A 13,990-nucleotide genomic window follows, 5' to 3' on the forward strand; every position below is an offset into this window, starting at 1 on the left:
CTGAGTCACAGTCAGCTCCCGGTCTTGTTTTTGCTGACTGTATAGAGCTTCAGCATCTTCAGCGGCAAAGAATATAATCAATCTGATTTTGTATTGGCCATCTGGTGATGTTCATGTGTAGAGTCTTCTCGTGTTGCTGGAAGAGGGTGTTTGCAATGACCAGTGTGTTCTCTTGGCAAAACTCTATTAGCCTTTGCTCTGCTTCGTTCTGTACTCCCTGGCCAAATCCGCCTGTTACTCTAGGTATCTCTTGACTTCCTACTTTTGCATTCCAGTCCTCTATAATGAAAAGGACATCTTTTTTTGGGTGTTAGTTCTATAACGTCATGTAGGTCTTCATAGAACTGTTCAACTTCAGCTTCTTTGGCATTAGTGGTTGGGGCATACACTTGGATTACTGTGATATTGAATGGCTTGCCTTGGAAAGAAACAGAGATCAGTATGTCATTTTTGAGACTGCACCCAAGTATTTTGGACTCTTTAGTTGACTAGGAGGGCTACTCCATTTCTTCTAAGGGATTCTTGCCCACAGTAGTAGATATAATGGTCATCTGAATTAAATTCACCCATTCTGGTCCATTTTAGTTCACTGATTCCCTAAGAAGAAATCACAGTAATCCAAGTGTATGCCCTGACCAGTAACGCTGAAGAAGCTGAAGTTGAATGGTTCTATGAAGACCTACAAGACTTTCTAGAACTAACACCCAAAAAAGGTGTCCCTTTCATTATAGGGGACTGGAATGCAAAAGTAAGAAGTCAAGAGACACCTGGAGTAACAGGCAAATTTGGCCAGGGAATACAGAATGAAGCAGAGCAAAGGCTAATAGAGTTCTGCCAAGAGAATGAATTGGTCAGAGCAAACACCCTCTTCCAACAACACAAGAGAAGACTCTACACATGAACATCACCAGATGGTCAATACCAAAACCAGATTGATTATATTCTTTGCAGCCAAAGATGGAGAAGCTCTATACAGTCAGCAAAATCAAGACTGGGAGCTGACTGTGGCTCAGATCATGAACTCCTTATTTCCAAATTCAGACTTAAATTGAAGAAAGTAGGGAAAACCACTAGGCCATTCAGATATAACCTAAATCAAATCCCTTGTGATTATACAGTGAAAATGACAAATAGATTCAAGGGATTAGATCTGATAGAGTACCTGAAGAATTATGGACAGAGGTTCACAACATTGTACAAGAGGCAGTGATGAAAACCATCCCCAAGAAAAAGAAATGCCAAAGGCAAAATGGCTGTCTGAGGAGGCCTTACAAATAGCTGAGAAAAAGAAGAAAAGCAAAAAGCAAAGGAGAAAAGGAAAGATATTCCCATTTGAATGCAGAGTTCCAAAGAATAGCAAGGAGAGATAAGAAAACCTTCCTCAGTGATCAATGCAAAGAAATAGAGGAAAACAATAGAATGCGAAAGACTAGAGATTTTTTTTAAAAAAATTAGAGCTACCAAGGGAACATTTCATGAAAAGATGGGCTCAAAAAAAGACAGAAATGGTATGGACCTAACAGAAGCAGAAGATATTACAAAGAGGTGGAGAGAATACACAGAAGAATTATACAAAAGAGGTCTTCATGACCCAAATAATCATGATGGTGTGATCATTCACCTAAAGCCAGGCATCCTGGAATGTGAAGTCAAGTGGGCCTTAGGAAGCATCACTACAAAACAAAGCTAGTGGAGATGATGGAATTCCAGTTGAGCTATTTCATATTCTAAAAAATGATGTTGTGAAAGTTCTGCACTCCATATGCCAGCAAATTTGGAAAACTCAGCAGTGGCCACAGGACTGGAAAAAGTCAGTTTTCATTGCAATCCCAAGGAAAGGCAATGATAAAGAATGCTCAAACTACCACATAGTTGCGCTTATCTCACATGCTAGCAAAGTGGTGCTCAAAATTCTCCAAGCCAGGCTTCAATAGTATGTGAATTGTGAACTTCCAGATGTTCAAGCTGGATTTAAAAAAGGCAGAGGAACCAGAGATCAAATTGCCAACATCTTCTGGAACTTCAAAAAAGCAAGAGTGTGTTGGTGGTATAGTGGTGAGCATAGCTGCCTTCCAAAAAAGCAAGAGTTCCAGAAAAACATCTACTTCTGCTTTATTGACTACACCAAAGCCTTTGACCATGTGGATCACAACAAACTGTGGAAAATTCTTCAAGAGATGGGGCTACCAGCCCACCTGACCTGCCTCCTAAGAAATCTGTGTGTAGGACAAGAAGCAACAGTTAGAACTGGACATGGAACAACAGATTGGTTCCAGATCGGGAAAGGAGTATGTCAAGGTTGTATATTTTCACCCTGCTTATTTAACCTGTATGCAGAGTACATCATGAGAAAAATGCTGGGCTGGAAGAAGCACAAGCTGGAATCAAGACTGTCGGGAGAAGTATCAATAACCTCAGATATACAGATGATGCCACCCTTATGGCAGAAAACAAAGAAGAACTAAAGAACCTTTTGATGAAAGTGAAAGAGAGCGAAAAATTGGCTTAAAACTCAAGATCCAGAAAACTAAGATCATGGCATCTGGCCCCATCACTTCATGGCAAATAGATGGGGAAACAATGGAAACGGTGACAGACTTTATTTTCTTGGGCTCCAATATCACTGCAGATGGTGCCTGCAGCTATGAAATTAAAAGACGTTTGCTCCTTGGAAGAAAAATTATGACCAACCTAGACAGCATATTAAAAAGCAGAGACATTATTTTGCCAACAAAGGTCTGTCTAGTCAAAGCTATGGATTTTCCAGTAATCATGTATGGATGTGAGAGTTCTACTATAAAGAAGGCTGAGCGATGAAGAATTGATGCTTTTGAACTGTGGTGTTGGAGAAGACTCTTGATAGTCCCGTGGTCTGCAAGGAGATCCCAACAGTCCATCCGAAAAGAAATCAGTCCTGAATGTTCATTGGAAGGACTGATGCTGAAACTGAAACTTCAATACTTCGGCCAGCTGATGCGAAGAACTGACTCACTGGAAAAGATCCTGATGCTGGGAAAGATTGAAGGCGGGAGCAGAAGGGGACGACAGAGGATGAGATGGTTGGATAGTGTCATCAACTCAATGGACATGAGTTTGAGTACACTCTGGGAGTTGGTGATGGACAGGGAGGCCTGGCGTGCTGTAGTCCATGGGACCACAAAGAGTTGGCTACGACTGAATGACTGAACAGAACTGACTCCTAAAATGTCGATGTTCACTCTTGATATCTCCTGTTTGACCACTTCCAATTTACCTTGATTCATGGACCGAACATTCCAGGTTACTATACAATATCGTTCTTCACAGCATCAGACAACACCTGCACCTGCAGACACGCCCACAGCTGGCTGTCCCCACTCTGGGCCGGCCCCTCATTCCTCCCGGAACCTTTCCTCCGCTCCTCTCCAGGAGCATACTGGGCGCCTACCAACCTGGGGAGTTCCTCTTTCAGTGTCGTTTTCATACTATTCGTGCGGTTCTCAAGGCAAGAAAGGTGAAGTGGTTTGGCATTCCCTTCTCGAGTGGACCACGTTTTGGAACCCTATGTGGAAGACTGAAGCCTCTTGAGACTCCAAGGGAAGGCGACCCTGACTGGTTGGCAATGAGCCCTGGCTCTGACTGGGATGGTGGCAGCCTGTACCCTGGCCTCCCATGGCGCCAAGCGAAGGGCTTGGCTTTGGAATACAAAGATGAACCCGACACAGTAACCGTCCTCGTGGGGCTCCCAGTCTTCTGAGGGAGCCTGAAAGAATAAATAGACAACTGAGAGTAGATATGGGCTACATGAGGTTGAGGGGCACGGTTGGGAGACACACTGCTAGCACCTCGAACCAAATGGGAGGTTTCCTTGTGGAATTTCTGACTGGGCTGACAGGATTGGAGAAGGAAAGGAAGGACAGCATTTCCAGCAGGAGATGGAGCCTGAGCAAATTCTCACAAGAATGAAAATGTGGGGGCATCTGGGGGCAGAACATCCGGGGGAGTGACAGGAGGTGAGCAGGGCGGGGAGGCCGGAGCTGAGGGCGGGTGAGGCGGGGCGCCTGGGAATGCTGCCCCTAGGAGCTAGTCCCCGCCAGGTTTGCCTCAGTCAGGCACAAAGGACGCCACGGCGTGGAGCCCGGGCACCCCAGCACACACCCCCCCCCCCCCCCCGACAGGGGCCATCTCTGCTTCCACTGCCCTGGAACAGGACCGTGGGAACCAAACCCATGGATCCTGCTGTTGTATGCGCCATGAGCGGCTGCAGGTGGGGGACAAAAAGCCACAGGCAATTTGCATGGGATAGAGAGCACATCTGCAGTCTCCCTCTCTCACAAACTAAATTTCACTTTCACAGCCCTCTTTCCTCATGACAGCCGCACTGGTTTCTCCTCAGCACCTCAGGAGTCTATTGTCACAGAGATGCCCCAGCTTTTCTGTGTGGTGTTTCCGCCTCACCAGGCTCCAGGGCTCCAGAAAGCTCAGCATTGTCTTTGAGGTCCCCTGCTCTAAGCCTTCTCCAAACCCCGGCCCTGTGGCCCATCCTGGCTCACGGAGACAGTCCCACACGGGGAGGCAGGGAATGGACTCCAGTCCTGGCTCTGCTCCTAACTCAGTGTAGGATAGGAAGCACTCTATGGGTTTCCCCGTATGTACTGCAGAGGGTTCTAGACTTAATAACTTCTGAAGGTCATCCAACTTGTAGAATGGTGACTTTTTGATCTTGACAGTATCCTTGTCACAGAAACCCTGAGATGATCTTTTATAGCAAGTGTCTGGACTTCTGCTGGCCCATGATGGTCTGGGAACTTGAGGCCTTTCCAATGTCTCCCTTGTATTCCCTGGATCTGCTGTTATTTCCCCCTCCTTTCTAATTTTCTTCCTGTCCTTTGGTCTGGTTCCTGTATCCTCATGTTCATTTGTTTCATGGCTCGTGATAATGACTCTGCAGGGAGGGGTTACTTGGGAGACACCCATATTACTGTGCTAAGAGTTCCTGCCTGGGAGGAGGGTCTTTTCTCCCACCCACCCTCTGGCTCCATGCCACAGCCCAGCCCGTGGCCATTCCCAGAGCATCTTGCAAACTGCTGCCGTCTGAGCAGAGGATGCCTGGAGGTTGTTGAGTCTCAAAATTCAAACACTAAACATGTTTTTCGCTCACGCCTCATATGCTGATGTTTTCAGATGCTTTCTGTTTTCTGTTGACATGGTGTGGTACAGAAAGACAGGGAGCGCCGAGGGAAAGGGTCCCAAAGCCTAGGCTCAGCTCCACCTCTGACCTGAGGTGAGACCACGGACAAACTTCTTCCCTGTCTGGTCTCGGAATCCCCATCTGTAAAGTAGGGGTGAAATCGAGTGGGCCAGGGTGGACTAGACAATCTTTAGGCCTTTGAAGCTCTGAGCAGAGCGTCAAGAATCCAGCCCTGTCCAAGACCTCCCCGTCCCTGCGAGATGGTGCTGCACACGAGCCTGGCTTGGTGATGGTAAGGAAAGCCTCCTGAGAACACAGGGACCTCTGGAGCAGACAGGCAGGCCGCAGAGGCCAGGTCTGTGGTGGGCTGGCGGGGGAATCCACGGTGACCGGGAGGCCAGTGTTAACTGAGGCAGTGAAACCAGAAAACTCCCCTGAGCAGCTCGGCACAGAGGGTTGCCATGCAAATCACCAGGAAGAGATGATGAACTGGGTGTAGGCGCAGGAGAGAGGTGGTTGGTGACCCATGACTTGTCCAGGACGAAGGTGGATCCCCTGGGCCCCCTCAGGCTCCACGGGGGATAGGTGTGGAGTATAATGTGGGGTGTGAAAGGAGGCTGAGGCAGGGGCGAATCTGACAAGCTCCCCTCCCAGAAAGATCAACCAGGCGAAGCTGGCTGGGGAGAGGGGGCTGGTGGAGGAAGGGTGAGAAAGACATGCAGATGGTTTCCATTTAGGGGAGGTTCCATGTTTCTGCCCCAGCCTCTGATGCCTCACTTTGGGGTAGGGGAGGGGTATAGAGAGGAGGAAGAAGCAGGGACTTTTCTGAGCAACATTTTTAGAATCTAGAGTTATCAGAATCTGTTGACCCTCCACGGGGGCTTTCTCCCAGCGCCCGGGCCCACTCTCAGAAGATGCTTAAATCTCCTTTGGTTGCTGACCTCGCAAGCCCACTTCATCCCAGGCGGTCTGTCTCACTATTGGAAACTCCAGTCAGGAAGGGTTTCTTGGCACCAAGTCAAAGTCTGTATATCTGGCTGCATCAGCATTTGGCACAATATATTCCATAGACATTCAGCTTGGTTCTGGTACGTGGAAAGTTTTATGCAGGAAGCAGGAGTAAATAATGTAAAATTATTACAAAGGTAGAGAAGTCATCTGGCAGGTCGGGTACCATGTTCTAGGGACTAAGGTTTTACAAGACCACTGAGCTGGTTAATTCTGTATGTCCGCTTAGCTAGGCGATGGGTACCCAGTTATTTGATCAAATACCAGTCTACATGTTGCTGGGAAGGTGATCTATAGATGTAATTAACATCTACAACACATGGACTTTCAGTAAAGGAGATTACCCTCCACAATGTGGGAAGGACTCATCTAATTAGCTAAGATCTTAAGGGCAAAAATTGAGGTTTCCTGAAGAAGGAATTCTGCTTCAAAACTCTAAGACAGAAATCCTGCCTGAGTTTCCAGCCTGCTGGCCTGCCCTATAGATTTTATACTTGCTGGTCCTAACAACTGGGCATACATAAAAAAAATTGGTTTTATTTCTCCAGAAAACCCTGACTGATTCAACCACCCACTACCTTTTTGTGTAAAGTCAGATAAACAATACTTAATTCCATAGAAGAGCAATGCCTGAAAGGACTAACATTATAAAAATGCTAACTTGTGTGGTGCTGTGTAAATCTAAATCCATGTCTGAGGGTACCATCCATTAGATACTTTAATTCTTACAATAGAAAGGGTATTCTCTCCATTTTTATGGGTGAGGAACATGAAACACAGAGGACCACACACTACTTGGCCTGAAACGTGGCGCTTTTAGTGATCTTGATCCAGTTACCTCCCTCAACTCCCTTTCATGTCATCCATGGTCAAGGCAAATGAACGAGACCCTCTGAAGTGTGCTCTGGATTTTCCTACATACCAGCTATTGCCTATACCCAGAATCCTTCTGAAACGTTATTTCCTTTTATCCTACATGCCAAAGTCTTCTCTCTGCTCCAAGGGCCAGTTCTCAGGTCACTTCCTCTGTGAAGCCTTCCTGGGCCCCTACCGTCACGGATCCTGGAAGTGACCCCTTTCTGCACAGCCTCACCTCTGGGCTTCTCTCCAACCTGTTACTGCTGTCTGCTTCAGGGTTTCTCTCTCCTCCAATCAAAACGAAAGCTCTCTGAAGGCAGGAAATCAAGTCTGATGGATCACAACTGAGGACAGTCCTAAAACCCAGGGGATTTCTTTCTGAAACCGGGAACTTTGAGATGCTTCTCTTAGTAGCTGTCTATGTGTTTGTTTTCTGAAAGAGGAGGGCTATTTCTGCTCCAGCATTATGTCAGTGGACTTGAATTTTCTTTGCTCTTCCATTTGAACAAGACCTCACATTGACAGTTTTAGAAGGTTTTGTCCTGTTTGGTCTGCCTGAGGCTTGACAGAGCAATACCAGCCAGCTCAGTAACCCCCAAACCCTACAGTGGGAGCCCCACATTCACCCTCTCTAGCCTTAGGCCACCTTCCCAAAGGAGCCACTGTGGACCTTTCCACCTGGAAGGTCAACACCCCAGTCCAGTGGACTACGGTTTTAGTTGTCCCTGTTCTGGTACTCTCAGGCACAGGATGGCATTGGGGAGCAGTGAGGTACATTCATTTGCTGAAACCTATGTTCTCCTCTCTCAGGGCCCCCTGAGAGAGGAGAAAGAAGACACAGCCCTTATCTCTTTATTCTATCAACATATGTTTGAGCCCCTACTCCACACCAGGAACACTTTGTAGCACTCAACTCCCTCGTACGGAGTCTACCTTCCCTATGAGCTCTGAGCCCCGTGAGGGCATGGATCTTATTTATCTGGCTCATCACTGTGCCATGCCTTCAGAGTAAGTATTCCATCAATACCTGAATGGAGTTTGAATCTGTCTCACCCACTAGAGAAAATGAGAGCTCCTCAAGGGCAGGGTAGCCCTTGATGTCAGCACAGAACCTGGCTCAGGTGAGATGCTCAAGACGTGTTTACTGAGCTGGCTGGGTGACCCAGTGTGGAGGCCCAGTGTGGGCCACGCCTGACCAGGGCACGGGTTGGGGTGTGAATTCTGGGTTCTTCATGGGTTCCCATCAGCCTTGCTATGGGAACTGTGGTCTTACTTTCTTTTGTGACCTCTGCTCCTTACGTGTGGATTTGGGTATTGAACTATTGTGTGAAAGCTAAAAATACAGCCCTGTCTCCATGACACTGCCGTAGAACAGTCAGTTATAAGCACTTAATGCTAGCCGTATGCTCAAAAAGGTGCTGTGAGGGAATACAACCCACGCTGAAACTGCAGGGCTCACAACATGCATTATCAAGGGATTGAGACCCAACTTTTCCTAAAAAGAACTACGAGTGTGGTGTTTAACCAACTATCATGGCACTTACATAGTGGCATGACCAATAAGGGGTTAATATCCAAAATATAAACAGCTCATACAAACCAATATTAAAAAACCAACCCAATTAAAAAATGGGCAGAAGACCTCAATAGGTAGTTTTCCAAAGAAGACCTATAGATAGTTAACACACACAGTAAAAGATGCTCAACATTACTAGTCATCAGAGAAGTAAAAATTTAAAAACTACAATGAGATATCACCTCACACCTGTCAGAATGGCTATCATTAAAAAGATTACAAATAAAAAATGTTGGCAAGGATGTGGAGTTCAGGGAGCCTTTGTACGCTGTTGGTGGGAATGTAAATTTGGGCAGTCATGATGGAAAACACTATGGAAGTTCCTATTAAAAAAAAAAAAGAATTACCACATGATCCAGCAATTCTACTCCAGGAAAATGAAAATGCTAACTCAAAAAGATACATGCACTTCGAAGTTCATAGCAGCATTATTCACAATAGCCAAGATTTGAAAGTAACCTAGATGTCCATCAACAGGTGAATGGATGAAGATGTGGTACAGTACTCAGTCATTAAAAAAGAATGAAATTCTGCCATTTGCAGCATCAAGGATGAACCTGGAGTGCACTAAGTGAAATAAGTCAGAGAGAGACAAATACCAAATGCTATCACTTATACGTGAAATCTAAAAAATACAACAAACTAGTGTATATAACAAAAAAGCAGCAGACTCACAGAGAGAACAAACTAGGGCTGCCAGTGGGGAGAGGGGAGGGGGAGGGGCAAGATAGAGGTAGAGGACTTAAGAGGTATAAACTACTATGTATAAAATAAGTAAGTTACAAGGATATATTGTATAGCACAGGGAATGTAGCCGATGCTTTATAATAAATTTGTGTGGGCTTCCCAGGTGGCACCAGTGGTAAAGAATCTGCCTGCCAATGCAGGAGATGCAAGAGTCATGAGTTCTGTCCCTGGGTCAGGAAGATCCCCTGGAGTAGGAAATGGCAACCCACTCCAGTATTCTTGCCTGGAAAATTTCATGGCCAGAGGAGCTTGGCAGGCTACAGATCACGAGGCTGCAAAGAGTTGGACACGGCTGAGCACATCATCTTTCCTTTCCTTTGTAACTTTAAATGGAGTACAATCTACAAAAATTTTGAATCACTATGTTGTATGCCGGAAACTAATACAGTATTGTAAATCAATTATGCTTCAATTTTCAAAAAATTTAAAAAGGAAATTATGTTGACATCTTGATGTTGGACTTCTGATCTCCAGAACTGTGAAAGAACAAATTCTACAGCTTCAAGTCATCTAGTTTGGGCCCCAGGAAATGAGGATGGGCAAAAAGGCCTGCTGTTTCATATCTGTACGCCTTTACTGACAAGATTCCTTTTTCCTGAAGGGCTCTTTCCTATTGTTATCCTGGTCATTTTACGTTCTGCTATGAAGACCCAGTGGAAGTCTTGGGCAAGAGAGGTCCTGCCATCTTCTTCACTCTTTTTGACAGAGTGATCCATATCTGTCTTTGCACTCCTCACATGTATGACAGTCATTTTGGGGTTTGCTTTTTAATTGCTTGTTAGTCTTTGAGCCTTGAGATTTCTTAGCAAAGTCAACCTTAAGCAACACTACTGCCTGGCACCAAAGGATCCACGGTAAATATCTGCTGACTAAACTCAAACAGGAATACCAAAGAGAGAAGGATTAATGTTGTCAGGGGTGTTGATAAAAGTGGAATAGGATATTCTGGAAGGAGGCAACAGCATAGGTAAAGCATGACTTGTTCAGGTACTAGTCATTTATCCAGTGGGTTTGGAAGGGTGAAGGAGGCAGAAGACAAACTGGGAAAGCTTTGAATGTTAGGCCACAAAGTCAGACACCAACCTGTGGGCCGTGGTCCCTCGATGCTGGTGCAGATTTTCACCAGCATGCCTCTTAGACACATTTCCTACCACTTGGGCCTGAGAGGTCAGCTACTGCTCCCCCCCACCCCAGGCCCCCAAAGACACTTGTTTTGTGATCAATCTCCTTCTTGGCCTGCCATGGGCAAAGCAGGTAAGAAAACTGAGGATGGTGTCTTCCCTGGTGATCCAGGGGCTAAGATTCCGCACTGCCAATGCAGGTGGCCTGGGTTCAATACCTGGTTAAGGAACTAGATCCCACGTGCCACAACTATGATCCTGCATGCAGCAATGAAGATCCTATGTGCTGCACCTAAGACCCAGCACAGCCAAATAAATAAATAATTAAAAAACAACACTGAGGATGGCCTGTGGACTACTGATCCTTGGTCTTGCTCTTTTTTTTCCAGAATATTCCCAACTCAGTGAAAAAAAAAAATTAAAATGTTTCCAGTAAATTATGAATGAAATTAAGACTTTTTACACATACACACACACACATCTGTGAAACCATCCCCACAATCAAGATAGTGAAGGTATTCACCATCCCCAGGTCTCCTTGTGCCTGCCGCTTCCTAATCTTCCTACCCTACCCAACCATTCCCACCTGCAAGCAACCACGCATCTTCTGCTACCACAGATTAATTTGCATTTTTGGTAGTATTCCATTGTCAACTTGACCTTATTGGGTGCTGCATATTTTTGTATTCCTATATATGATCTTGAGCTTTGCTCTTGCAACTGGTTATTTGGAAACACTTTGGCTCTTTCATGTCTTGGTCTTAAGCTAGTTGGGCAGAACCAGAAAGGTTTAGACCAGGACTAATCCCCCCCCCCCCCCCCCGCCCCGCCCCCAATTACCAAGGCAAAAACTCCTCTGCCTATTGTAGTCAGTGCTGCATGAACTATGAAGTTTCCCACTCTGGTGAGAACAGAAACTATTCTTAGCCCTCCGTGAGCTCCACAGTTCCCTCCAATCCTTTCTGGGGCTTCCTCACACACGTGCATCAACCAGTACTTAGCTGGGGACCCTCTGCAGGGAGATCTCGGGGCTCTCTATTCGGCTCTCTCCTTTCTGGTAATCCAATCTGCAAACTAGACACTTTGGCTTTCCTAGGACCCCAGCTGTTTCCCTAATGAGGCCCTTCCCAGGTTCTCCTCCTTGCTCCACAATTGGAAAACCCTTTTAGCAGTCTGCTGGGGCAGCCAGGGGTCATCTCTCAAAAGTTCACTGTCCTTCTTTGTCTATGTTTAATGTCTTGAAAACTGCTTCACATATTTTACAGTGTCAGGATGGATGGTAAATCTGGTCCCTGTTACCTCCGTCTTAGTTGGAAGTAGAACTCGCTGAAACTTTTGATAATGGCTAATATATGCTGCAATGAATTTGATATTTTGGACTCTTTCATGTTACACTGTTATATACAAATACCATAAGCTGATAAAAGTCTGAAAAAATGATTACAGTTCGTCAAAATGAAGTTTTGTTTTTTTTTTTTTGCATTTAAAAAAACACAAACCCACATTTTAGTGTATGACTGCCAAGTATCTAGTGGGGAGGACTTCTGAGTTTATGGTTGTAGCAGGTGACGTGTTTCATTCATATCCCCGTGTCACTGGCAGGGGGCTGCCTTCTCACTGCCCGAACCTACTTTGCCTGGGTGCAGAGAAAGCCAGAGTTGACTGAAAAAGATTCCTGAAGCAGCTCTTAAACAATGACTGATTTACTTAACATAAAACAAAAAGTGATACAGGAACTCCTTTAGCCCTGATCAGGGAGCCTCTGAGGGGCCCATGCTGTCTCTAGTGCGCCTCTGGGAGCCTGAGAGCTGCCCTCTGTGGGACCCTGACTTGATAAGGCACCCAGTTTGGATAATTCTCTTCTCTGTCCCACTTCCCCACTCCCTCACTGGGTCTTGTTGGAAATACTTCCTAGTAAATCACTTGAAAAACTGATTTCACAACTGTTAGGATGGTAGTAGAATGTCCATCATATAAGTTAAATATACATTAAATGCGCCAGAAACTTTCCTCTGGATAGAGCAACTCTGAAATGGTTTCATCATGTGATGTGATTCTTTCTATGGCACGCACCGCATGTCTTCCAATGGATGGTACTTCTTTGCCATGCTGATAAGCCCAAACCCTAAGTGCCTGTGCTGGACTGGGGTCCTGGTGATGGCATCTACAACCTACTGACATTCTTAACCAATCAAATGTCCCACTAGATAGTCTCCAACCCTCCTCACTGCACCGCCCCCCGACTCAGCTGACTCCCTTTGTTCTCACACCACTATTCCCTTGACAGAGCTAACACCCTAGCCTGGTGCTCTAAAGTTTGTATCCATGTTTTCTGGTTATAGTAGTAAGTAATTCCCCTAAGCTGGCTGAGTTGCCAGTGGCCTTGTCCTTCCACAAAGGGGTCCACATGGTCTATAGATACCCATGCCGTGAAACTAGCGGCCCTTATTTCAGATGAGTGGGACATGTCCCATCAGACTCTCAGACACCAGTCTGATGAAAGTACTAATATTAGTATAAGCTTTATAAGATGTGGAAGGCAACCTGCACCGACTCCTTCTGGTGAGAATTCCTTTCGCGAAATGGGCTGGGGTTTTAACGAGGGTTTCTCAGCCTCAGCACTGCGGACGTTTTGGGCTCTACTCAACTTTCTGTTGCAGGAGACTGTCCACATTCCTGGCCTCTACTCACTAGATACCAGCAGTACCCTCTAAACCGTGAAAACCAAAAACAGTAAGATCAAGGGATCAAGACAGCAACAAAGGGATGAGCGGTTCTATTATCTCATAAGCAATCTTTTGTTGTCAGAAGAATTTTCAGTTGTTTCCTATCAGGAGCTGCTTCTGTATCTTTTATCAACAGGTTGCTGATACACTGTTAACCGTCTCTCCTTACATAAACACAGCTCACATCAATATTTTCACGGCAGCACTAACAAATAATGTTTCTTTGCCCATCAGAGTGGGAAAGAGAAAAAGGAATGAAAATATTCCATGTTATTGTGGGAATGAGGAGATAAACATTCTCATATACTGCTAGGAATATAATTTCCAATATGTACTAAAACCTGCAGGAAATATATGCATGTTTTTTGATCCATAAATTTGGTTTTACATGGAATAATTGGAGAAGATACAATGTGCATAGAGGAATTAAAAAAAAACTAATGAAAATCAGAAGCAACCAAAAACTTCAACAACAGAGGAATGATTAAATAAACTATGGTAGAACTATATACTAGGAAGCCCAGGTGATGCAGTAGTAAAGAATCTGCTTGCCAGTGCAGGAGCCTTGAGTTCAGGGTTTAACTCGTGGGTCAGGAAGATCCCCTGGAACAGGAAATGGCAAGCTGTTCCTGTATTCTAGCCTGGAAAATTTCAGGGACAGACGAGCCTGGTAGGTTAGAATCCATGGGGCTGTGAAGAGTTGTACACGACTGAGCAACTGCATGTATGTGCATGCACACGCATGCACAATCTTAGCAACTATGTGGATCCTTCCTGTTTGGGA

This window comes from Odocoileus virginianus, chromosome 18 (assembly GCF_023699985.2).
Source record: "Odocoileus virginianus isolate 20LAN1187 ecotype Illinois chromosome 18, Ovbor_1.2, whole genome shotgun sequence".
NCBI classification, from domain to species: Eukaryota; Metazoa; Chordata; class Mammalia; order Artiodactyla; family Cervidae; genus Odocoileus; species Odocoileus virginianus.